The 26,202-nt window shown below is 37.3% G+C and overlaps 1 non-coding gene across 1 annotated transcript; it reads right to left on the bottom strand.

Moving 5' to 3' along the window:
* Nucleotides 1-7,146: 7,146 nt before the first annotated feature.
* On the bottom strand, nucleotides 7,147-7,253 carry LOC127088563 (small nucleolar RNA R71). The gene has a single exon (XR_007790394.1). It is a non-coding gene; the product is annotated as a small nucleolar RNA R71 (small nucleolar RNA).
* Nucleotides 7,254-26,202: the final 18,949 nt, after the last annotated feature.

Consider the following 26,202-nt stretch of genomic DNA (forward strand, 5'->3'; position numbering starts at 1 on the left):
AGTGTCAAGCCATATGTCTCAATATTCCACCTTGCTTAACTTGTTATGTGAGCTTCAAATGAGAAAAGTGTATTCATCAAAGTTATAGCTATCTCAAATAGCTTCAAAATGGTAACTAATTTCATGTCATTTGGATTTGAAATGATAGAGTTATGCATTTTTAGAAGTTTGGAAAAGTCACTTGATCAATGGTATAGGTCAAAAGTGTCCTATAATACATCCTCATATAACATGCTCATAAAAGTTGAATTAGCTCTCACTCAAAACATAAAAGTTGAATTAGACATATTGAATTGTATTGTGAAACTTGTAAATATTTCATATCATAAAAATTGAGCAAGTTATGGCCTTGGGAAGTTGACTTTCAAATTAGGGTTTAGACAAAATGACCTATAATGTTTCAACGTAGAAAATGATTTTCCAAGAAAAACTAGCTTTAGGTCTCAACATGAAAGTTGTTTGTAATGTCATTTAGAGTATGTTTTATCTTGGAATCATTTTCATATGGTGCAAATTGTAGGAGATAGGGTCTAGGGACACCCAGTTTTGATTAGATGAATTCATCTGGCCAACCACCATCAACCAACTTGCTAATCTTCAATTCTCTTGACTTTCCAGGCTCATGGTAGATCACATATGCATAAGATGATGAATTTTTAAGTCTCCCTTGAGAAGTTTGATCAATTGATGAGATAGCTTATTGGAGAAGTTACTCAAGATACCCAGTCAAACTAGGGTTTCCAATGCAAATCACCCTTAAACTCTTGAAGAATGCTTAATCGATATAACATATAGAGATCATTGGGACTCATATATGATGTTTATGACCATCCTTGAATCAATCCATGGTTGTGCTCTTTGTTCATGAGGGTCTCAAACCCTAGATATGGACTTTGATAAATCAATGGAGATCATGCCCTACCAACAAAAGAGTTAAGCAAATGCTAAGACATATTTTTGGTATTTTGGTTAGTAAAATGATAAAATACAAGTATGATACAATCACATAGTGCTTGGTGATCTCTCCCAAAACAAACCCAATGAAAGAGGGGTAAGGAGGATGCCAAGGTATGATCCCAATGCTAATGCTTATGATAAAATTGCATGAGGGATCTTAGGGTCAAAATTGGGGTCTTACACTGACTTCTTTAGTTTAGATTGCGCTTGCGTTTGATCAGAGTCAGAGCTTCTGTTTGCGTATCTTCCAAGTGGTATCTCAGAGCTTGATTTTCTATCTGATGAATGTCTATCTGGCTGTTTTGATTAGATTCCTATATACTTAGAAATATTTCGTTACGGTACCATTTTTGTTTCATCCTTTGTTGTCATCAAAATCTTAGAGATACATTGTAGAACTAAATATGTTCTTACAGGGGTAATCTGAGCAGTTAACTCTCTCAATCTCTGGGCATATTCTTTAAACGTCTCCTTGTTCTTCTGAGACATTGACCTCAACTGGTCCCTATCTGGCGCCATATCCACATTGTACTTGTATTGTTTCACAAAAGATTCACCCAAATCAGTGAACGTGCGGACACTCGCACTATCCAAACCCATGTACCACCTCAGAGTGGCACCAGTTAGACTATCTTGAAAGTAATGAATAAGTAACTGATCATTATCAAGTTTCGTCGACATATTTCTATCATACATGACGAGATGGATGAGCGGGCCAATGTTTCCCTTATACTTTTCAATGTCAGGGACTTTGAACTTCATCTGGATCTTAATATTGGGAACCAAGACAAGTTCCGCAACACTCTTACCGAATAAATCCTTTCCCCTTAAGGTCTTCAAATTCTTTCACAGCTCAAGGAATTGGTCTTTCATCTCGCCCATCTTCTCATAAGCAACCTGGCCCTCAGACGACTCGGAATGGTAGATGATGTCCTTAACATAAGGCAGGGTGTGATCAACTGGAAGCAAATGTTGGCGCAAAACCTTCAGGCACAAAGTTGGGAGGCATTCCCCACGGGAATCCGGCACACATGGCAGGATCAAACTGAGTGGCAGGTACGGTTGGAGTAACAACCTCTAAAATGACAGTCCTTTGAGGAGGAGGAGTTACAGGTGTTGGAGAAGATTGACTTTGAGCAGCTAACACTGACTCCATCATGGCAGTCAGGAGGGAAATCTAGTCCTTCAGTTCTTTGTTCTCTTGTCCCAAGTATTGTATCGACGAGTCAGCTTGGCTGAAGCACAAAAGAATAACCAATAAGACATATGGTGGTAGAAAACCTGTTATGCAAATATAACAATAACTGTAACAATTTGATTGACCATAAAATCTCTTTTATTCATATAATTTGGAAGAATTACACTGAGTATATTTTCATAAACCAAAATACAAATACAAGAGAAAAGGAAACTAGTAATCCTAAGGATCCCCTATCAACGGTGTCAGATAATCTGGCGGCAGGCACGTACTTCCTTTGGATACGTTGAATCTCGGACTCAAAAGAGGGCTTCATCTGAGCCTTCTCGAGGACAAGCTGGTTAACAATCTTCTTCCAAGAAACGGAAGGTTGAAGCATACTAGGGGAAGATGGATCCTCCAGCTATCTCTGTCTCTTCACTACTCGGTCTTCAAGAAGCTCAATAAGTGAATCTTTGTCCTTAGACTCAAGCTGCAACTCCTCATGCTTTCGGCTCAAGGCATGGAATCGCTCTTCCCACATATCCTTATCCTGCTTCATCTTGGCGAGTGCGTCTTCCAACTCCTCTACATCTTGGTTAGGGAGAGTTGATGGCTCAGCCACTACCATAGACATAGGTCTCTCACAAGGATAAGGCATCTTCAACTCCAAAATTCTTTTCTTCACCCAAGAAGTGTAAGCTTCCAAAGATACACAGTTGCACGGACCAAGCTCGAATCTTCCTTTCCTATGCATATTATGCCAAGCATGTGCCATCTTCTTATTCAAAAGTTGGGGATATTTACCCTCTTGATAGAAAAGACCTTCTAACTTAATGTTATTAGGTTTGTCTCTCAAGGGGAACCCAAGTTGACGACGAGCCAAAGCAGGATTATAGTTGATTCCTTCTTGTGTACCAATGAGAGGCACATTATATAATTCACCATAACAATCAATAATATCCAAGCTACTCAATGAAGAATCATACCAAACTATATCATCATTAGAGAGAGACATAAGTCTCTGAGACCACCTTAGACATTGTTTGTTCTCCACAAAAACAGGCGTATGAGGCAAGTGCGAAATAAACCACTTGTAAAAAAGAGGAATACAACATATAATAGTTCCACCACCTTTAGAATTTCTTAGATGCAAAGATAAATACATATCACCCAACAAAGTAGGCACAAGATTTCCAATCAAGAAGATTCTAATGGCGTTAACATCAACAAAACCATCAATGTTAGGGAACAAAGCCAACCCATAGATGAGCAACAAAAATATAGCTTCAAAAGCATCCACACTACTGGCTTGAGCAAAGGAAGTAGCTTCCTTGATGAGGAACTCAGAAGTCAACCCAAACATTCCTTCTTTCTTCACCCAATGAGCCTCAATCTCATACTTCTTCAGATGAAGAGCTTCAGCTATAAGATGAGATCTGGGAATATCCTCCAATCCACTAAGCGGTACCTTGTCAAATACGGGTATACCCAAGAGATGGGCATACTCCTCCAACGTAGGCATAAGTTGATAATCGGGAAAAGTGAAGCAACAGTAGAGAGGGTCATAAAACTAAACCAATACACTCAAGAGTCCTTCAACTACATCAGTAGATAACATAGATAAAAGCTTCCCATGATGTTGTTTGAAGTCCAAGGGATCTAATACAAAGGATGATAGCTTCCTTAACTCTTTCAAATCTGGACATCTGAAATTGTACTTCTTAGTGTTCCTTCGTTCACAATCCATGGTCTGAAAATATTTGCAAATAAAACCTCAGTTCCTTGAAGTTATTTTTGGTGTGATAAATGTAATGATTCGCATGAATGCATGAATGTAACAATCACAAGTAAGGGATCACACACAAGGCAAACAAACAAAGGTCAAGGGATGAATCAGGCCATTGTCAAGATCAATCATCCATTTTGGTGGATTATGGTTTTCACCTTATAGACACCCAAGTTCCATTGATATTGACAAGAATTGATTAGATCAACCAAGAATCAAGGGTTTGTTGTGAGTCACGAGCATGGAGTCAGGTTAAGAACCATCCCAAAGGAGCGTACTAAGGATAAAAACCTATAGATCATGTTCTAAAAAGTTTCCAGAGTCTTAATTCCATCTATCGGATATTATAGTTTAGGATGATTGACTCATAAACCCATAATATTCTCAAGAGAAACTCATCTGAGTGTAGTATCGCGTAACAATTGTTATCAAGTCTACACCTGAACAGTCTCCGCACTACGTCCTAAATAGGCCAAGATGGGTTAAATGTTCTACAGTCCTTAGCTTCTCAGACCCCAAATTAGAGAAAGTAATGCCTAACCACAAATAACTTGTGTGACATCAATAAATCCAAAAGGGTCTCCACTGAGTAGATGGGTCTCAAGGCAACTTGTTAAGGACTACTCTAGACAAGTCGAACATGACTATACCATCCTCCTTTCTTAATTACACTCAAGTTTGGGTTATAACTTATCTTACCACTCAGAGATCACCAAGCACAACAAGAAGATTATATCATACAAACAAATATACATGCATTAAATATTCAATTATATACACATAAAAAGTAGGCTAAACCCACTGGAGTCTACTCCCTAGTAGAGTCGCCACTTAATTTCTGTAGCGGTAAATTCATGACCATCAAGCTGATAACATGAAATAGTATCACATTCTAGGACTCAATTTAATTAAATTATATTATTATTTACTTCAATTTATTTCATTTTATTAGATATTACGCGGTATTTTCTTTCTATTTATCTCAGGTGGTTTATTTGAAGCACAAGTAAAAAAGGAAAAAAGGAGGTGCAAAAAGGAATGAAAAGAAGCAAATATCAAAAGCCAAAGCCCAGCCCAAAAAGCACAGGCGCTGTGCCTGTGACGAGCGTCACGCTTTACACACTTGTGTGACGGGCGTCACACATGGTGTGATGGACGTCACACCAGTCTCCTATATTTTTGGCTTCAGAGACGTTGAGTCCTATTTGCACGCCTGACCATTTGCCACGTGAAGACCTTTGACGCGGAATACCTTTGGAAACAGTTACAACAAGTGACCAATATAAATAGTAACCTTACGGAAAACCCTAGAGGTTCCACGCTTCTTCGCCGTTTTCTCTTTTTCGCAATTTTTCTCTTCCAGCAGTACAAGCACATTTTTACAGCATTACTTTTACGATTTTTATATTGTTTCCTTTGCAATTTCTATTTTCTTTTCCAGCAATTAATTAATTTTTCGCACAGTAGTTTCTACACCGGAAACTATTGTGTACCTTTCACCGGATCTAACCTTACGTTAGAATCTAGTTTTTTTATTCCTTCGCTTTTATTTTTCTGTTTGATTGAAGAATTCAAGAACAAATCCAACCGGCCTGTGGTGGAGTGTTCAAGACTGCTATTTAATTTCTCAGGTTCTTTAATTATTGTTTGAATTTATATATGCCATGCTTTGCTGTTTATTTATATTATTTGCCTGAGATGAATTTGTTTATGCACGATAATTATTTAAGTCTGTTTAGCATGTCTGGCTAATTTATTTAGGTATCGGTATGTAAAGTAAGTGGAATGAAGGAATCAAAACCAAATTGGTTTAATTAAGTTTGAAATTAAAATCACTCTTTTCACGGTCTCAATTTACAGGTTTAATAACAAGGTTTTTGTACGAAAGTAAAAAACATAAAGAAGTTAAAAGCAATAGAACGAGAGTTTGAGTTTTTGACTGGACAGTGTTAATTGGACATTAATTCTAGATCAGGGCGAGAGTAATTTTTAGAGTTAATTAAATTCTAATCTTTTTCAAAAAGTATTTTTAAAGGTTGAATGTGAGGACGAGAGTTAAGCATTTGAATTTAATTATATAACCTAAGTCAACAGAGCGAGAGTTTGAGATAAGGGTGTTTAAACGATTAGTGTTTTCTTAAAAAGAGTTTCTACGGATTCTATTGTTTTCAAAAAGTGGTTTTTGACTTAACTAATAAGTGACAGCTACGTTAATATAAAATCATAGTTTATTCAACATAGCGAGAGTTTGAGATAAGACTTTTAATCAATAGTGTCAACTGAAAGGATTTATTTTAAAACCAAGAAACCAACAAAGAATTGATTCCCTAATTACGACGAACTACATACCGATATCCGCTTATTAGATATTTAATCTAGATCTTATTTTAGTTTTAACTTTTCCCCCGAACAATCAAAGTTTCATCCGCCTTAGCTTTACGAAGTAACCTTAGATAACGGTATATCGATTCATAAGTCCCTGTGGGATCGATATCTTTTAAAACTACGCGATAGAACTGTGCACTTACAGTTTGTACCCCAAATTCGACTCATAAAGTCGCGATCAAGTTTTTGGCGCCGTTGTCGGGGACTTTTGTTTAGTCGATATCGTAACTCTTCTGTTACGCTGTAGAGACTAAGGCTTATTTTCCTTTTCTTTTCTTTTTTTTTTCGTTGATTTGTATGCCACACACTCGCTCACAAGGCGAGCCGTTCTACTTACGAATTAACGATATCGAACTATATCTCCGAGTCTTACGACGAATTCGGGAATATCGTGCTGCAAATAATCTCCCTCCTATTGAACTTCCTGATTTCAAAAATATTTTCCCTTCGATACCCGAGATGGCAGAACCAGCTCGTGCTCTTCGAGATTACGCCGCTCCATCGCAAGATGAGCCGCATTCGAGTATTGCTCCACCCGCAATCGAAGCAAACAACTTTGAACTTAAACCTTCACTGTTGCAGGCAGTGCAACAGAACCAATTCTCTGGAAATCCTACCGAGGATCCAAACCTTCATTTTTCTGTATTTGTCCAATACCCTGATACTGTTAAAGCTAATGGTGTCACTTTAGAGGCAATTCGACTTCGTCTTTTTCCTTTCTCGTTAAGAGATAGCGCTAGAAGATGGCTTCAAAAATCTTCCTTCCAACTCAGTCACCACATGGAACGAGTTGAAGAAAGTTTTTCTTGCCCGATATTTTCCGCCGAGCAAAACAGCTATGTTAAGAGCCCAGATAAATGGATTTAAACAGAAAGATAACGAGTCTCTCTTCGAAGCATGGGAAAGATACAAAGACATGATGAGACTTTGTCCACACCATGGTTTAGAAGACTGGTTAGTAATTCATACCTTCTATAATGGTCTCCTGTACAACACGAGGTTAACAATAGACGCCGCCGCGGGTGGTGCACTGATGAACAAACCTTATGTTGATGCTTACCAACTTATCGAAAGCATGGCTCAAAACCATTATCAGTGGGGAAGCGAACGAACAATGGTAGAAAAACCTCAAACGAAAACTGGCATGTACGAGATAAGTAACCTTGATCATGTTACTGCAAAAGTGGATGCTCTGGTCCAGAAAATTGAAAGTTTAAATGTATCACCTCCAGCCACCGTGGTAGCCATAACTCAGAATTGCGAAGTTTGTGGAATCCAAGGTCACACTCCTGCAGATTGTCAACTCCTAACAGGAATCCAAGCGGAGCAAGTAAACTATGTTCAAGGAAGCCCCTACTCACATACCTATAACTCAAATTGGAAGAATCATCCCAATTTTTCATATAAGAGTAATAATGCTTTATACGCACCTGGACAATCTCCAAATCAAGCCCCAGCTATACCTCCGGGATATCAGAAGCCGATCCCATCTACACCTAACAATAACGCCCCTAGGAAATCCAACTTGGAAATCATGATGGAAAATTTTATAGCCTCTCAACAGCAAACCAATAAAGATTTCTTAAACCAGAATGTACACACTGACGAACAAATTAAATAACTAGCAAGTAATGTAGATGCCCTGGCTACTCATAACAAAATGCTGGAAACGCAAATATCACAAGTAGCTCAACAACAAGCGCCTACTGCTGCCCCAACTGGTACATTTCCTGGCCAACCCCAACCTAACCCAAGAAGCCACGCTCATGCAATTATACTGAGAAGTGGAACGGAAGTGGAAGGACCGTCTGACCCAAGGATAGAAAACCAAAACTCTAAAAAGTCAACTGAGGAGGAAAGTGAACCTAAGGAAAAGGAAGAGAGTAATAAGGAAACCGTAGAAAAGAAGGAACCTTATGTACCTCCACCACCTTATAAACCACCGATCCCTTACCCTCAAAGGCTTATTAAAACCAAAGATGCGGGCAAATTCAAAAAATTTGTTGACCTACTAAAACAATTAAACGTCACAATTCCGTTTACGGAAGCTATTACGCAGATGCCCTCATATGCCAAGTTTTTAAAAGAAATTCTTTCTAATAAAAGGAAACTTGAAGATAGCGAAACCGTTACACTCACCGCTGAATGTAGCGCTATAATCCAGAATATGCCTCCTAAACTTAAAGACCCAGGTAGTTTCTCTATACCCTGTCACATAGGAAAATTTGTCATTGACAAAGCCTTATGCGATTTAGGAGTCGGTATTAGTGTTATGCCTTTATCCATATGCAAGAGACTTGAAATGGGAGAATTAAGACCAACTAAAATGTCTGTGCAACTAGCAGATCGTTCCGTCAGATATCCTGTAGGAATTCTTGAAAACGTTCCAGTGCGCATAGGTCAATTCTACATTCCAACTGATTTTATAATTATGGATATTAGAGAAGATGAAGTTACACCCATTATACTGGGAAGACCGTTCTTAGAAACGGCCGATGCAATCATAGACGTAAAACGAGGACGACTCACTTTTGAAGTAGGAGAAGAGAAAATTGAGTTCATTCTTTCCCAATTTTTGAAAGCACCTGCAATAGAAGATACATGTTACTTCATGGATATCATCGATGAATGCATAAAAGAAACTGAGTTAGAAAAAGACAAATCATCTGACTATCTTGTAGAAGACAAACTTAACCAATGTTTAGCAATAACACCGAACCCTACGCAATGCCTTAAGAAACCAACCCTAGACCTGAAAACACTTCCCAAAAATCTGAGATATGAATTCCTAGACTTAGAACTTGAACGACCAGTGATAGTTAATGCTGACCTAGGAAGACTCGAAACAGAAAAACTCCTGCATATCTTAAGAAAATATCCAACCGCACTAGGTTACAACATCACCGGTCTTAAAGGAATAAGTCCTTCTATTTGTATGCACCGCATCATGCTAGAAGAAGACTGTAAAACTTCTAGGGAACACCATAGGAGATTAAACCCGATCCTGAGTGAGGTAGTGAAGAAGGAAATAACCAAGTTATTAGAGGCATGTATCATATATCCTATATCTGATAGCAAATGGGTTAGTCCTGTACACGTAGTACCAAAGAAAGGAGGTATAACAGTCATTGAAAATGAAAAAGGAGAAACTATAACCAAACGAATCGAATCGGGATGGAGAATGTGAATTGACTATAGGAAACTAAACAAAGCAACCCGAAAAGATCATTTCCCTTTACCATTCATTGACCAGATGTTAGAACGATTAGCAAAACATTCTCATTTCTGCTATCTAGACGGTTACTCAGGTTTCTTTCAAATACCGATTCACCCTGATGACCAAGAAAAGACAACGTTCACGTGTCCTTTTGGTACCTTCACTTATAGACGAATGCCGTTTGGCTTGTGTAACGCTCCTACAACCTTCCAAAGGTGCATGATGGCAATATTCGTCGATTTTCTAGAAAACATCATGGAAGTATTTATGGATGACTTTTCCGTATGCGGACAAAGCTTTGAAGAATGCCTTGAAAACCTAGAAAGAGTTCTAGAGCGATGTGTGAAAGTAAACCTAGTACTTAATTGGGAAAAATGTCACTTTATGGTACAAGAAGGAATTGTTTTAGGACACATCATCTCGAACAGAGGAATTGAAGTAGACAAAGCCAAAATAGAGGTAATCGAAAACCTTCAACCCCCGAAAACTGTGAGAGAAGTACGAAGCTTCTTAGGACATGCCGGTTTTTACCGACGATTCATTAAAGACTTCTCTAAAATAACTAAACCTTTAACCGGGCTATTAATGAAGGATGCTGAATTCATATTCGATAATAAATGTTTAGAAGCATTTCAAACGCTTAAACAAGCACTGATCTCCGCGCCCATAATGCAGACACCAAATTGGAACGAACCATTCGAAATAATGTGTGATGCCAGTGATTACGCTGTAGGTGCTGTTTTAGGACAACGAAAGGATAAAAAGCTTCATGTTATATATTACGCAAGTAGAACTCTAGATGAAGCACAAATGAATTACGCCACAACCGAGAAAGAACTTCTAGCAGTAGTGTTTGCACTAGATAAATTTCGTTCTTACTTGGTCGGAGCCAAAATAATCATCTACACTGACCACGCTGCTATCAAATACCTCTTAACAAAAAAGGATGCTAAACCTAGACTCCTAAGGTGGATCCTGTTGCTACAAGAGTTCGATTTGGAAATCAAAGACAAGAAAGGAACTGAAAACGTAGTAGCCGATCACCTCTCTAGACTTGAGAACCTTGAACCGGAAAGAACATCAATTAACGATGATTTCTCGTACGATAAACTTATAGCTACTTTGGAAGAAAATAACGCTGATAAACAGGTAGAAACCACCTTAGCTATATGTGTTACACCGTGGTACACTGACATCGTCAATTATTTAGCTGCCGGAATAGTTCCACCTACTTTATCCTACCAGCAGAAGAAACGATTCTTCTATGACATAAAACACTATTACTGGGATGACCCCTTACTTTTTAAAAGAGGCCCCAATGGTATTTTCCGTCGGTGTATACCCGAAGAAGAGGTAGAAAATATAATCCAACACTGTCACTCCGCTCCTTATGGTGGACATGCAAGTACATCCAAGACCTGCTCTAAAATCCTACAAGCCAGTTTTTATTGGCCAAATATATGGAAGGATGTACATGCAGCTATTAAGAAATGTGACAGATGTCAACGCACAGGAAACATATCTAGACGTGACGAGATGCCACAAAAGGGCGTTTTGGAAGTAGAGATTTTCGACGTGTGGGGAATAGACTTCATGGGACCTTTTCCATCCTCTTTCGGTAACAAATACATACTCGTGGCAGTTGACTACGTATCAAAATGGATTGAAGCTATAACTTCTCCAACAAACGACACACGAGTAGTAACTAGACTCTTTAAGAATATAATATTTCCAAGGTTTGGTGTCCCAAGAATAGTAGTCAGTGATGGTGGATCACATTTCATATCCAAGGTACTCGAAAAACTACTGCTTAAGTATGGCGTAAGACATAGAGTAGCGACACCTTACCACCCTCAAACCAGTGGGCAAGTGGAAGTGTCTAACAGAGAAATCAAACAGATACTAGAGAAAACAATCGCCACTTCAAGGAAAGACTGGTCATTGAAATTACCAGAAGCTTTATGGGCTTACCGAACTGCTTACAAAACTCCCATAAGGATAACCCCATTTAAGCTCATTTATGGAAAATCCTGTCACCTCCCGGTAGAATTAGAACATAAATCCTATTGGGCTATTAAAAATCTAAATTTAAACTATAAAGCCGCCGGTGAAAAGAGAATCCTTGATATAAGCGAATTAGAGGAACTCAGAAGAGACGCTTACGAAAATGCCAGAATCTACAAAGAAAGAACAAAACAATGGCATGACAAGCGCATATCAAGGAAAATCTTCAAACAAGGCGATACAGTCCTCTTATTTAACTCCAGGCTAAAGTTATTCCCGGGAAAACTACGATCTAGATGGTCAGGTCCTTTTCAAATCACCAATGTCTTTCCCAGTGGAGCAGTAGAAATTAAAGGCAAATCTATGGAACCATTTACCGTAAACGGGCAACGTCTAAAACATTATCACTATGCAGAAAACAATGAAGATTCGCAAGTCTTGCACTTAGACGAAATGCCTCCAGAACTTATAGATTATAATTGATAGTTTTTATGTCGAGCTTGCGACATTAAACAAAGCGCTTAGTGGGAGATAACCCACAAATATTTTATTTTTTTCTATTATTATTTCTTATTTCCTCTTTAATTACTCTTTTAATTTTTGTTTAGTATTCATTCTTAATTTATTTTTATTTATTAAAAACTTTTCTCTTCTTCTTTCGGCATTTGGCCAAATCTTGACTAAAACTCTTGTTTTTCTTTTCTCTAGCTAACACTAACCTGATGGGACAAATTGATCGTATGGGTATCAAATTCAGAGGAACAACTCAGAAACAAAAGTTTGAGGAACTAGCCACGAAAGAGATGCTACCTAGTCTGTATGCTGATGACTGGGCAATGACTGCCCTTGGACTAAGAGAAAGTGTCCTGTATTTGCTGAGTCAGATAGGGTGGGAAACCTCTCCTATTCGAAGACAATTTGTCACTTACCAGAGACTGACTCTAGAATTCCTTAGCTCCCTGATCTATCTACCCAGCCATGGGAAAGGAATAAGCAGAGGTTTTATTCAGTTCAGAATGTTTAACATGGAGTACCAATTTAATATTCAAGACTTTACCAACCTTTTAGGTTTCCCTACCTCCTTTGACACATTCACAGTGAGCCAAGAAGAACTTTTTGAATATAGAGAACTTGAACACTTTTGGGGTAACTTGACTCGAAATGACGATCCCGAGGAACATGAGTTTCTCTCTGGAAACATACATAATCCGACCTTTCGTTATTTCCATAAGATCCTGACCCACACCTTATTTGGGAAGAAGCCAAACAGTACCACAGTTTCACGTGATGAACTCTTCATCATATTTTGTGCTTCCCAGAACCGTCCAGTAAACGGTGCCACTTTTATGTTAGAAAATTTAGACCACCTTATCCAAGATGAACGAGCACCAATTCGAATAGGCGGTTTGATAACCATGATTGGTAATGCTATCGGATTACGTCAGCCTATGCTTGACTTAAGCCCTTTTTGTGGCATTACTATTGTGAGTATACCCTTCCTCTTCAACACTATGTTTATAGCAAACCTAGGATCTGAAGAGTTTGAGCTTATAATTAATAACCAAGTTCTTTGCCTATTCACCATGCCCGATCCTAGGACTAGCGTCCATAACCGCAATAACTGGCTCTACAATCTGAATGAAACCCCCTCTCCTGCTAGATCCACTGAATCCATCCAGGATTATGAGATTTGTGATGACCAGATTCCTTATGCTGAATCAGACCCTCAGACACCATCTGGTTATTATGGTATTGATCCTCCTCCTCAACCTGTTCAGACCGAAGAATCGGCAATACCCGACCTTAGACATCATATGCCCGGAACTGATTATAACACTGCCATTGAAGCTTTGATGTCAGAACAAGACGCCCTCAGAGAAGAGTTCGCTAACATGAGACACGAATTTCTGGGATACATGAACAGTATGACAAATCAGTTTCACGAGTTGCTATACCGTGTTAACTCCTTTGTTCCTCCGGCCAGAGATCATGCAGATGGATAGAAGTCGTTTTTCTTAGTTATCTAGTTTTAATTAGATTATTCATTAATGTTATTTCAAATTATGTTCGTATTTGTTTCTCTTTCGCATTTTTGTTTTTTTTTTCCAATGTTACATTATGATTATTTTATGAAGCTATTGATTTATCCTATTTTATTATGAATTATGCAATATCTATCAATAATGCTCTCTACTGTTGCTGCCTACATAAATTATTAAAAATATAATATATTTATGCACTATTATACAAAGTAGAATAGCATGCAGGGAAATTTAAATAGCAGAATAAAATAATCTGAAGCAAAACAAAATAAATAATAAAAATAAATTACCAAAATCATTATGAAGAACGCAAGCAGAAACCATGCCAATATGACTGTGTGACGAGCGTCACACAACCTATCACGGACGTCACACCAAGTGCTTGTGACGCCCGTCATGCCCCTGTAACGAGTGTAACACCCTTCTGGCTAGGTGAACGTTACAAAGCCGTTGGAGACGACCGTTACACCTCTTCACCTTTTTACCTTCCCCATTTATTCACATTTACCCACATTTATTTACTTTTCAACCACTCCCTTTCCAACTTCAAATTTTTTCCTATAAATACCCACCATACCTTTCTTCCTACATCACAACTATTCTATACAATCAAACATATTTTCTTTTCTTTCCTAATTACTTCTTCCAACTCATTCATCAGTATGGCGGGAAATCAAAATTTCGGAAATATCATCTTCCGATCCGAAGATGATAATTATCAAAGGGAGCAGTTCGAGCGTTTCCAACAACGAGGTGTCACCTCCACCAGGTATCCTGATTTAACTTGTTTACAAGAATTAGGATTACTTCAAGGTATAGAATGGATGCTCCGCCTTGCTGATTTAACCCTTCTATGCACGCATAATCAACCCACCTACCCATCCCTAACCTTAGAATTTTTAAGTTCCTATGCGTACAACACTCCCACCGGTGAAGACGAATTCTTAACCGGTACCGCAACCTTCCGTATGTTCAACACCGAATACTCCCTATCCCAAAACCAATTGAGCACCATGCTACAATTCCCCATAGAAGGTCAAGTCTACCCCAGAATCTCTCCAAACTTAAACTGGAACATAGTTTCCGCTTTCGCCCTCTTTAGGAAAATATCCGGTGTAGATGCCAACAACTGGGAAGAGCTCCTTGTTTCCCATATACATAACCCAACTATCTGGTACTTTATCCGCATCCTGCAAAACACAGTTTTTGGAAGACCGAACAACAGCAAGGTCAACGCAAAGGAACTATTCTTCCTCGAATGCGTCTTCGAACCGAATGCTAAGGTAAACGCCGCCTCCTTCCTATTTCATCATATCCGCACCTTATGTGCTAGAGGCCGTCAACCTTTTGTAATTGGTGGATTAATCACCACCATAGCACTTGGCTTTAACCTAGGGGACCGACTCCCAACTTTAGAATCTTTACCTCCCCTCTTTATGGATATAATCTACTGTCGGTCCAACCGCCTAATTAAGAACAGAGTAGGCGGAAAATATTACCTTATGGTGAATAACCAGGCAGTCCCAAGCGTTGTTCTACCCAACATTTCCCTAACAGACGTCACCAACCCCAACCGCCACCTCTATGATCTGAATGCTCCCGAAGCTACCGAGCCTTCACATACAAACCCGTCTACCGACGAGTTCGACGAAATGGAGCAAGGTGATCATGCTCCTGCACAACAATCAGTCCCGCTCAACCCTTCCGATAATGCAGCTGGCCCATCCTCACGACGTCGTCGACGAAGAAGGCCTGCAACCAACGACGACATCATGGATTCTATTGATGGTATGCAAGCACAGAATCTCGAAATGATGCAAATGATGCGCCAAATGCAACAACAACAGGAAGAGAGGAATGCCATAACCGACCAGCGGTTCACTGATTTGCTTAGCAGGTTTGACAACTTAGAAGTACATCAACGATCACCAGGTCCAAGAACAAGAGGCGGCAGGCATCCTTAACTTTAGTTTCCTTTTCCTTTCTTTTTGTAATTCATTTCTTTTCCTTAAAACATTGGGGACAATGTTTCATTTAAGTATGGGGGGGGGAAAACCGTGTTCTTTCTATCCTCCTTTTTCTTTTTCAAGTATGTATCTTTCTTTTCATTGTTATTTCCCTTATAAAAAAATAATAATAATAATAATAATAATAATAATAAAATAATATTTCTTATAATATAGATTTATTTTAAGTTAAGTCCCAAGTGTGAAAACTTTCTATTATCTATTCCCCTCAATTTTCATGAGCCATAACAAAAATTTAACACACCCAATAAGTATAAAGGTCGCTTATTTTATAAAACTTGAGTGAAATCAAGACAAAAATTATTACCATAACAACGCTCTAAGAACCTCAACATGTTAGATCAGGATAAGTACCTATTATACCAATCCCTTGAACTTTTAGTTTTATAGTAACCCCGAGTAGTTTATACGAGAAGTCAGCACCATCTTAATAGCAAACTACGTGGAGAGCCGATGAATATAAGTGAATGATTCCCAAAGTAACATAAAAAATATATATATCAGGAAATGCACTAATTAAGTTAGGTGATCCTTACCAGATCATTTAATCTAAAGGTTGAAGATCATACAAAAGCATAATATGAAAGATCCATTATGAGTTGGTTCAGCAGGTATCTGGTGCAGAACTTGGTAGGGCGGACTACAGTCCGATCCCCCGCAATTTACAATTGACTGAATAACGAAGTTATCCGACTTATATACCAGAACTTCTAGCTAAAAGGGGATCATAATCACTAACCGGTTACTCCACTATGTGCGCGAAAAGATAAAGGGCTTAATGTGATTTCGCTAGAATGAAAACGGGTGAAATAAGAGTAAAGGAACTAGGATAGCTATAATGGCATTACTCGAACTGGTTTGCATAAGGTGGGGTTATCTGAGGTTGTGACGGTGGTTGTTGATGTCAAGATTAAACTCAAGTTACTTCTAAACAAGGTTTACATGCAACCTAGTACGAATTGATGTGTGTTTTGAAATTTCATCTGGCTAAAATTTTTAAAACAAGTTCTATACTGTATTTTGCTTGAGGACAAGCAAAGATCTAAGTATGGGGGAGTTTGATAACATGAAATAGTATCACATTCTAGGACTCAATTTAATTAAATTATATTATTATTTACTTCAATTTATTTCATTTTATTAGATATTATGCGGTATTTTCTTTCTATTTATCAGGTGGTTTATTTGAAGCACAAGTAAAAAAGGAAGAAAAGGAGGTGCAAAAAGGAATGAAAAGAAGCAAATATCAAAAGCCAAAGCCCAGCCCAAAAAGCACAGGCGATGTGCCTGTGATGAGCGTCACAAAGGCTGTGACGAGCGTCACGCTTTACACACTTGTGTGACGAGTGTCACACATGGTGTGACAGACGTCACACCAGTCTCCTATATTTTTGGCTTCAGAGACGTTGAGTCCTATTTGCACGCCTGACCATTTGCCACGTGAAGACCTTTGACGCGGAATACCTTTGGAAACAGTTACAACAAGTGACCAATATAAATAGTAACCTTACGGAAAACCCTAGAGGTTCCACGCTTCTTCGCCGTTTTCTCTTTTTCGCAATTTTTCTCTTCCAGCAGTACAAGCACATTTTTATAGCATTACTTTTACGATTTTTATATTGTTTCCTTTGCAATTTCTATTTTCTTTTCCAGCAATTAATTAATTTTTCGCACAGTAGTTTCTACACCGGAAACTATTGTGTACCTTTCACCGGATCTAACCTTACGTTAGAATCTAGTTTTTTTATTCCTTCACTTTTATTTTTCTATTTGATTGAAGAATTCAAGAACAAATCCAACCGGCCTGTGGTGGAGTGTTCAAGACTGCTATTTAATTTCTCAGGTTCTTTAATTATTGTTTGAATTTATATATGCCCTGCTTTACTGTTTATTTATATTATTTGCCTGAGATGAATTTGTTTATGCACGATAATTATTTAAGTCTGTTTAGCATGTCTGGCTAATTTATTTAGGTATCGGTATGTAAAGTAAGTGGAATGAAGGAATCAAAACCAAATTGGTTTAATTAAGTTTGAAATTAAAATCACTCTTTTCACGGTCTCAATTTACAGGTTTAATAACAAGGTTTTTGTACGAAAGTAAAAAACATAAAGAAGTTAAAAGCAATAGAACGAGAGTTTGAGTTTTTGACTGGACAGTGTTAATTGGACATTAATTCTAGATCAGGGTGTAACACGGTGGGAGAACTGACTTTAGTTAAATGTTGCGGATAGCAAGAGTCGCCACCGACTTTTATTTTATCCAAAAGGAAAGGACATAAAAGAACATGAAAGACCTTAAAAAGATTTTGAGTTCGGGGGGTAGGTTATACAAAGGGAAGGTATTAGCACCCTTTATATCCATGGTTATCCATGGGCTCTTAGTTACTTAGCTCACTTTGTTTGTTTGCAAGAGTGTAGTGTGTGATTAGAAAAATTTCTTTAAGTACATAGTAATGACCCTCGTATGGGTGTATACAAAGCCTAGTTTAGAAATTGTGAGGTGTAAAAGTAATTTTGAAAAGTGTGAGCAAGTAACTATGAGATACCTACCCTAGATTAAGTCTTTTGTGTTCTCGTATATTCTTTCAATGGTAAGACTGTCCCTATTATTAAGGAATAGGTAGTCATTACCTTGGATGTGTTTAAGGGACGGGCGTAGGGTCATCGTATGGTCAATGAAGGCAACATAAGGGGTGTCTTTAGCAACTCGTAGGGACTATCATCATATTTACCGAAGGGACAAGATCATTATATCGTAGGCAACCTCGTAGGGACTTGATCTTTTAAGTTTATAGGGACTTGATGATTTTTCTGTTTGAAGGGACTTTGCTTAAGACATTCCTATTTTCGAGGGACTTGACCATTTAAAGAAGGCAACCAAGAGGAAGACCCTAGGAAGTACAGATGGCGATCAAAGATCGACTTACGTGTGTGAGTGTTATTTTTCAGATATTTGTCTTGAATTTAATTTTCTAAGTTCAATTATTTACAGTTAGTTTTTTGCACTCCCTAAATTACTAACCACGCAATAAATATTTACAAAAATAAAATCAAGAAAAATAAATTCCTAAACTATTACATGGCTATGGGACAGATACATAATAATCAGGCGAGAAAGAATAAATTTACAACCTATATATTTGTTCCTAATATTATAAATAAAACAAAATTAAAATAAGGAAAATAATGAAGCAAAAATAGAATAGATAAAAGCAAATAATAATAATAAAATAATAAATAAACAATGGTAATAAAGCAATAATAAAATAACAATAATAATAAAGTGATAATAAAAAGGTTAGAATTTTAAAAGAAATTATTTTAGGTTAAACAAGTTAGATTTTTTTAGAAGTTATTAGAAAAATATGAGTTTAAAATAAATTAGTAATAATAAAAGAATTTAAAATATATTAATGGACAAATTATAAAATAAAAGAGTTATATGAAAAATATTAAGTTTGTTATTTACAAAATAAATAAAGGTTATAGAAAATATCAAATTATTAGATTAATAGGTTTATTATTATTATTCAATTAGAAAAATGGTCAATTAGATTTTATTTACAAAATATATAAGGATTTATTATTATAAGTAAGTAATAAAAAAAAGTTATTAAAATAGTTAGTATTTATTATTTATTTACAAAAAATATAAAGGTTATAGAAAAATATTAAATAATTAATTTAGTAGGTTTTCACGCCCTACATTACTAAACCACGCAGTTAATATAGGATCAATGGCAGGAATTTAAATGGCAGAAAAATAAATGGCGGAAAAATAAAATGGCAGAAAATAAATGGCAGAAAATAAAATCCTAATTATTACAACGCTTTGGTGCAGTTACATAATAAAGATGGCGAAAAGTAAAACTGAAAATATTACAAGTTAAAACTTAAAATGTTACAAGGGCGAAGCAGTTACAGTGTATGAATAACATAAATAGAGTGAAAATAGGAAATAATAATAAGGTTTGTTAAGGTTTAAGAAAATGTTTATGGTTTATAGGAAATAACACGGTTAAAGTTTTAGGTTTGAAATTTAGAGTTTGTGGCGAAATTGTCAGGGTTTAGGAAAAATCAGGGTAGTTAGTTATGAAAAAAAATGTGCAGATCTAAATATATGTATATAAAAAAAACAACGGCGTTGCTAGCGCAAAATTGCGATCATCGCAACTGGATCGGATAACACAAATGTCACGCCTCATACACGTATATGTGAAAACGGCGTATTGACACGATCCGATCCGAAAACATAATCAAATTATAACATAAAATAGAAATATATATATATATTTAACACACTAGTTACATATATGAACATGTATTTGAAACACAGTAACAAATATATCAACAAAATAGATAAAGTATATATCATATATAAACTATTACCAAACTGTGTGTACGATAGTATAGATCAGTCACTCTCAGTTTCTCTTTTTTGTTCTGTCTTTTTGGCCTCCCTCTATCAGTCATGCTAGTAAATATATATAGGAACAAATTAGGTTAATGATAATGGGCCTAAGTTTATTTTGAAACTCAATATTAAATTAAAAACTGAATAAAGTTAAATAATTAAAATAGTTAAAATTAAAATAAAAACTAATTAACCTATTTATTTATTCTAGACCCAATATAAAAATAAATAGACTCAAAAAAATAAAAGTCGGACACCAAAATGCTCGAAAAAATAAAATGAACACGTCAAAATAATCAGCGCGAAATAAATGACTCGGAAAAATACAGCGTTTGGTCAGATTTTGAAATAAAAATTATGACCGTTTAAACTGCTCAAACTGATCAACATATGACCAAAAATAGTCGTTAAAATATTTTTAGCATGTCAAATTAAACCACGTGAACCGCAGGTTAATGTTACCGACATTTGCAAACTTAAACTTAACATTTTTTCGTTGACAAATTTTAGGCACAGTTAAAAAGTTAATTTGACCAGTCTGTTTGTAAATTCCGAGAAATTATTCCGGCTAATATTAAGACAGAAAAAAATGTTATGCTATGAAGATGATGCAAATGAATGTGAAACAAAAAATTGGTTAGAGTTAAAAATAGAGGGCAAATTTTGGGGTGCAACAGCTGCCCCTGTTCAATTTTCTGAAACCTGAGGAGTTAGATTGGCATGTGTGCCATTCGTGACTTGGAAGGTTGAAGGGGATTGAACACAAAAGCCCAAAAATTTGCACTCGCCGGTGCGTAAAGTAACACTGATGACTGGTTGTATATGCTTAAGTGGGCTTGAAGATGCCACTTGGAAGAACTGGAGATGGGCTTATAGATGCCATCCATAATATCAGGAGGTGATAATATCTTGATGTTGATACTGGATATCAGTACTAGGTCTTCGTATAGGCCGTCTCTGAATCGTATCTAAGAACATACTTTTGATTTAAGTGTCAGAACCAAATCTTCGTGGCGATTTCTTTCTGAATTAAGTATCAGCACTAGACTTTCGTATAGATCGTCTCTGAACTGTTTTGAATTGTTGAATAGACCAGTAGAAATAAATCTTCGTGATGATTATCTCTTCTGGAAATATCCTGGATTAGGGAATAGATCTTCGTATAGACTGTTTGCCTACTATCCAAGAACAAAAGAATATCAGGATTAAATCTTCTGAAAATATCCTGGACTAGGGAATAGATCTTCGTATAGACCGTTTGCCTACTATCCGAGGACAAAAGAGTATCAGGATTAACTCTCCTGAAAACATCCTGGACTAGGGAATAGATCTTCGTATAGACCGTTTGCCTACTATCCAAGGACACCTTGAGTAATGATTAAGTATCAGCACTAGATCTTTGTATAGATCGTTTCTGACCTGTTGTGAATTGTTGATAGTATTTTATCTGTATATAACCATCCTGCAAGGAAAAGGTTAGTTTATGCAATATGTATGCATGCATGGCATGGTGCATCTAAGTAAATGTATTATGCACTTATGGATATGCTATGGTATGATGTAAATGATGTATGTATGAATCATGCGGCCTGAAGCGTCCGGATATCTTTGTATAACAACTGCTGGCTAGGGAAAATAAATCCCGATTCGTTGCTGAAGAGTATGAGGAACTCGTTCCCGTCTTGTTTGATAGTATAGTATTTGTCACTTCCCGTATTCGTTCGTCGTACTTCTATTGAAGGAATAAGTTCCTGAGTATCCCGACTGAGGATAAAAGAGATGGACATAAATTCAAGGGGAGACGTAATTCGAAGTATCTATAAAGATAGATTTGCTCTACTGGGGATTTGTAGTGGGGATGAACCGGCGAAGCTTCGTTGAACTACTACCCTCGTTCGTCCTTAGTAAATACTATTACTGCATTTTATGCATTTCTGGTAGACATCAATCGTATTCAAAAGCATACATACATTCAAACACAACCAATGGACATTTCCGCTTATGTAAATAGAGTAAAAGTAAATCTGGATTCAAAGATGAAATTTTATTTATATCACAAAGTGACCTATACATAGGCAAGTTTGTACAAGGAGACAGAAATCTTAGTAAGAGGAATTCGTCGTAAATTTTTTATAAAACAAAGAAAACAGCTATGTGAAAAATGATCCTATTGAGTTTCAATTCTACTATTGCCATTACCTTCAAATATCTCATCTTCTGCTGTTGAGACAGAAACGATTGGATTGATCTTTATCTGTTTGAACTTGATTTAGGTAGCACCATCAGTTGAAGTTACATGAGTGATCCAAACGAGACATAGTCATACGCTTTAATCCCTAACTTTTGCCTGGATTGCCCTTTCAGGTTTTCAATCCACCGGGATACCCTTTTTTTCCCAAGCCGCCTTTTCAGGTTTTCGACTTGCCGGGTGTACATTTTTTTTTATATATATCCCTAATTTTTGCCCGAACCCTTTTGGTTTGCCGGGATGCCCTTATTTTTGCCTAGGCCAGTCAACCTAGCGGGTCTCTTTTTATGCGTAGTATTTTTTAACTATGTCTGCATTTACAGGCTGTGGAAAGTCTTCACCATCCATAGTAGTAAGCATCATGGCACCTCCTGAGAATACTCTTTTGACCACAAATGGTCCTTCATATGTAGGAGTCCACTTGCCCCTAGGATCACCCTGTGGTAGTATGATACGCTTGATTACCAAGTCACCAGCCTAATATACCTTTGGCTTAACCTTCTTATTGAAAGCTTTGATCATCCGTTTCTGGTACATCTGACCATGACAAACAACTGCCAACTTCTTCTCATCAATCAAATTTATCTGGTCGAGTCGAGTCTGAATCCATTCATCCTCGTCTAAACCTGCCTCTTTCATGATTCTTAGAGAGGGAATCTGAACTTCCACTGGTAACACGGCTTCCATTCCGTAGACCAAAGAGAAAGGAGTTTCCCCTGTCAAAGTGCGCACTGAAGTGTGATAACCATGAAGAGCAAAGGGTAACATCTCATGCCAGTCTTTGTATGTTACTGTCATCTTTTGTATGATCTTCTTAATATTCTTATTAGCAGCCTCCACGGCGCCATTCATCTTTGGCCGATACGGAGAAGAGTTATGGTGTTTTATTTTGAACTGCGTGCAGAGTTCAGCAATCATCTTGTTGTTCTTCCGGAGAGAGCAGGTTTCTCAGATGTATATTTGATAAGATCCATCTTAGAAATCAATAAAGTGGTATGATTCAACATATACTGTCTTAGTCGGCGAGCAGCCTAAGCCAAAGCATAGCAAGCTTTCTCGAGCTAGGAGTATCTTGTTTCACAGTCGGTACCTTTTGCTAAGGTAGTATATTGCATGCTCTTTTCGACCAGACTCGTCATGTTGCCCCAACACACACCCTATTGAATTTTCTAACACGGTCAAATACATGATTAGAGGTCTTCCTTCAACTGGTGGCATCAGATTTATAGGTTCTTGGAGATACTTCTTGATTTTGTCAAAAGCTTCTTGACATTCATCATTCCATATCATATCTTGATTTTTCCAGCGAAAACCTCTACATAGTCACGTAACATCCGACTCAATCTTTCTTTGACACTGTTTTCCAAGCCTGCTCCTATTTTGACTTCTTTCTTGTCTACTTCAGTACCCAGATTTACAACCTCAATTGATTCCTCATGCGGCTGTGTAACTTTCTCTTCTTGTTGTAATAACCTAGCAAGCTCTACAGGTACTTCACAATCTTCATCCTTTCCATCTTCAGCTTGATAGATCGGATTCTCGAAATTATAATTGGCAATAGTAGAACTGTTATCAACAGGATCCAGGGTGGATGAGGATCTGCATTTTAGTGATGTGGGTGTGTGTAAGAACACATAGCTGATGAAAATAAAATAAAATAAAAACAAAGAGCCCAATATTTACGAAAACGAAACGTCCATTGATTTTTATTGAATGAAGTATGCAAATGAAATGACATCCCGAAACAAGCATACCATTGTGCCCCGGGTAAGGCACAAGGCTTAAAAATAACAACGCAGTAATAGTATTTACTCCTGACTAAAGGAGATAGGAATAACGTCTTCAGTCTTCCAATTGTTGAGCCCATCACCCACAGTAGGAAAAATCCAGTTATCCAGATTGTAGTCTTCATTATAGTCACCCACAACATTGATTTGATCTTTCATGTTCCCTTGATTGGTGATACGAACAGCACGAGCACGACGAACAGCCTTCTGGGACTCTACAGTGAAACCCAAACCAAACTTGTCAGACTTGTAAGGAATGTCGGGAAGCTGACCCCAAATAGTGCAACCACCTTCTTCAACCACAACTCTAGCATCTTTGAGGGAAGCCATTGTATGAGGTACTCTAGTAACCACAGGAGCTCTTTTAACCACAGGAGGAGCTTCAGTAGCGGGAACGACCCAAGGAACTACTTCAAATGTCTGGCAAGGAGTCTCAACATATTCACCTTCCACTTCAACATACTTAAATGTATTCACATGACTGACCATATATTCTTCCTCTCCATAAACAGTTACGATCTTTCCCTTCATTGGATATCTCAGCTTCTGATGTAGAGTGGAGGTCGCAGCACCTGCCCCGTGGATCCAGGGGCGCCCAAGCAAACAAGAGTACGCAGGACGAATATCCATTACATAGAAGGTAGAATCGAAGACTTGAGAGCCTACTTTGATCGGGAGATCTATTTCTCCATGCACCACTCTTCTTGAACCATCAAAGGCTCTCACCACTATATTACTTGATCTTAACACAGCATCTTCAGGACTGAGCTTGTTCAGAACTTCTTTGGGAAGTACATTCAATGAAGAGCCATTGTCTATCAACACATGAGACAAGGTAGTGCCCCTACATTCAATGGAGATATGTAAAGCTCTGTTATGGTTTCTTTTGGCAGGAGTCAAGTCAGCATCGATCACTACGCCAAATAAGGGAAAAGAGGGCGCTTATTTTGGCCTATAACAGCGCTTTTAAGCGCCCTTTAATCTGGCGCTGGCATAGGTAAAGACAGCGCTTTATTTTCCTGGAGAAAGCGCTGTCTAAAGGGCCACATTATAGTGCGCTTTATGAAAAAAGCGCCCTCTGGAGTGGTCCATAAAGGGACACCTTAGAGGGCGCTTTCTGGAAAAAGTGCCCTCTAAAGTTGTCAATGTAAAGTGTTTAGAGGGCGCTTTCTGGAAAAAGCGCCCTCTAAAGTTGTCAATGTAAAGTGTTCAGAGGGCGCTTATTTTTTTAAAATAACAAACACTTTAGAGGGCGCTTTCTGCAGAAAGCGCCCTCTAAAGTTCTCAATGTAAAGTGTTTAGAGGGCGCTTTCTGGACAAAGCGCCCTCTAAAGTTCTCAATGTAAAGTGTTTAGAGGGCGCTTCCTACAGAAAGCGCCCTCTAAAGTGTTAGTTATTTTAAAAAAATTTGTTTGAAAAACAGTGGATATTTAATTGGTAACCTGTTCGCATGTTGCAAAAGTGTAAAATTCATATTGATTTCATCCTTTAATCCAATGTTATACACCATTAATCCATTGATATATACAACATGAATCCATTTATATACAACATTAATCCTCCATATATACAATATTAATATATGATTCTTTGATCAATAATATACAACAACATATTCATGATTTAGTAAAAGTACAACAACAATATACAACATATATACAACAACAGCATACAACAACAACATTCCATACATATATGTACAACAATATACAACCTAGCTATATGATTCTTTGATCAACAATGAATTGACACAATTCATCCTTCATTTCATCCAAATGAGCTCTTGAGTAAGATTTGTATTCCTCAAAGTACTACAATTAAGAGAATAAAACATATTCATGATTTAGTAACAAATTAGATGAGTTATCCGATAATATTAAAATAAACCCTAAGTTATTATTCCATACCATTTTTGGGATATCTATACGATTCAACGCAATGATATCTCTCATAAATCTCAATACAAAAAATCCGCAATCGACCGAATTATTTTGCTGAGGAAACTACACAGAAAAACAAACAATATATATATATAGTTAATTTCTTACAAACACTATTATAAGCAAAAAAACAAACACTATTATAAGCAAAAATAAGATACTTAATATATACCTGAACTCTGACCCAGGTAATGTCCTTCCTAATGCGGTAAT

This window comes from Lathyrus oleraceus, chromosome 5 (assembly GCF_024323335.1).
Source record: "Lathyrus oleraceus cultivar Zhongwan6 chromosome 5, CAAS_Psat_ZW6_1.0, whole genome shotgun sequence".
NCBI classification, from domain to species: domain Eukaryota; kingdom Viridiplantae; phylum Streptophyta; class Magnoliopsida; order Fabales; family Fabaceae; genus Lathyrus; species Lathyrus oleraceus.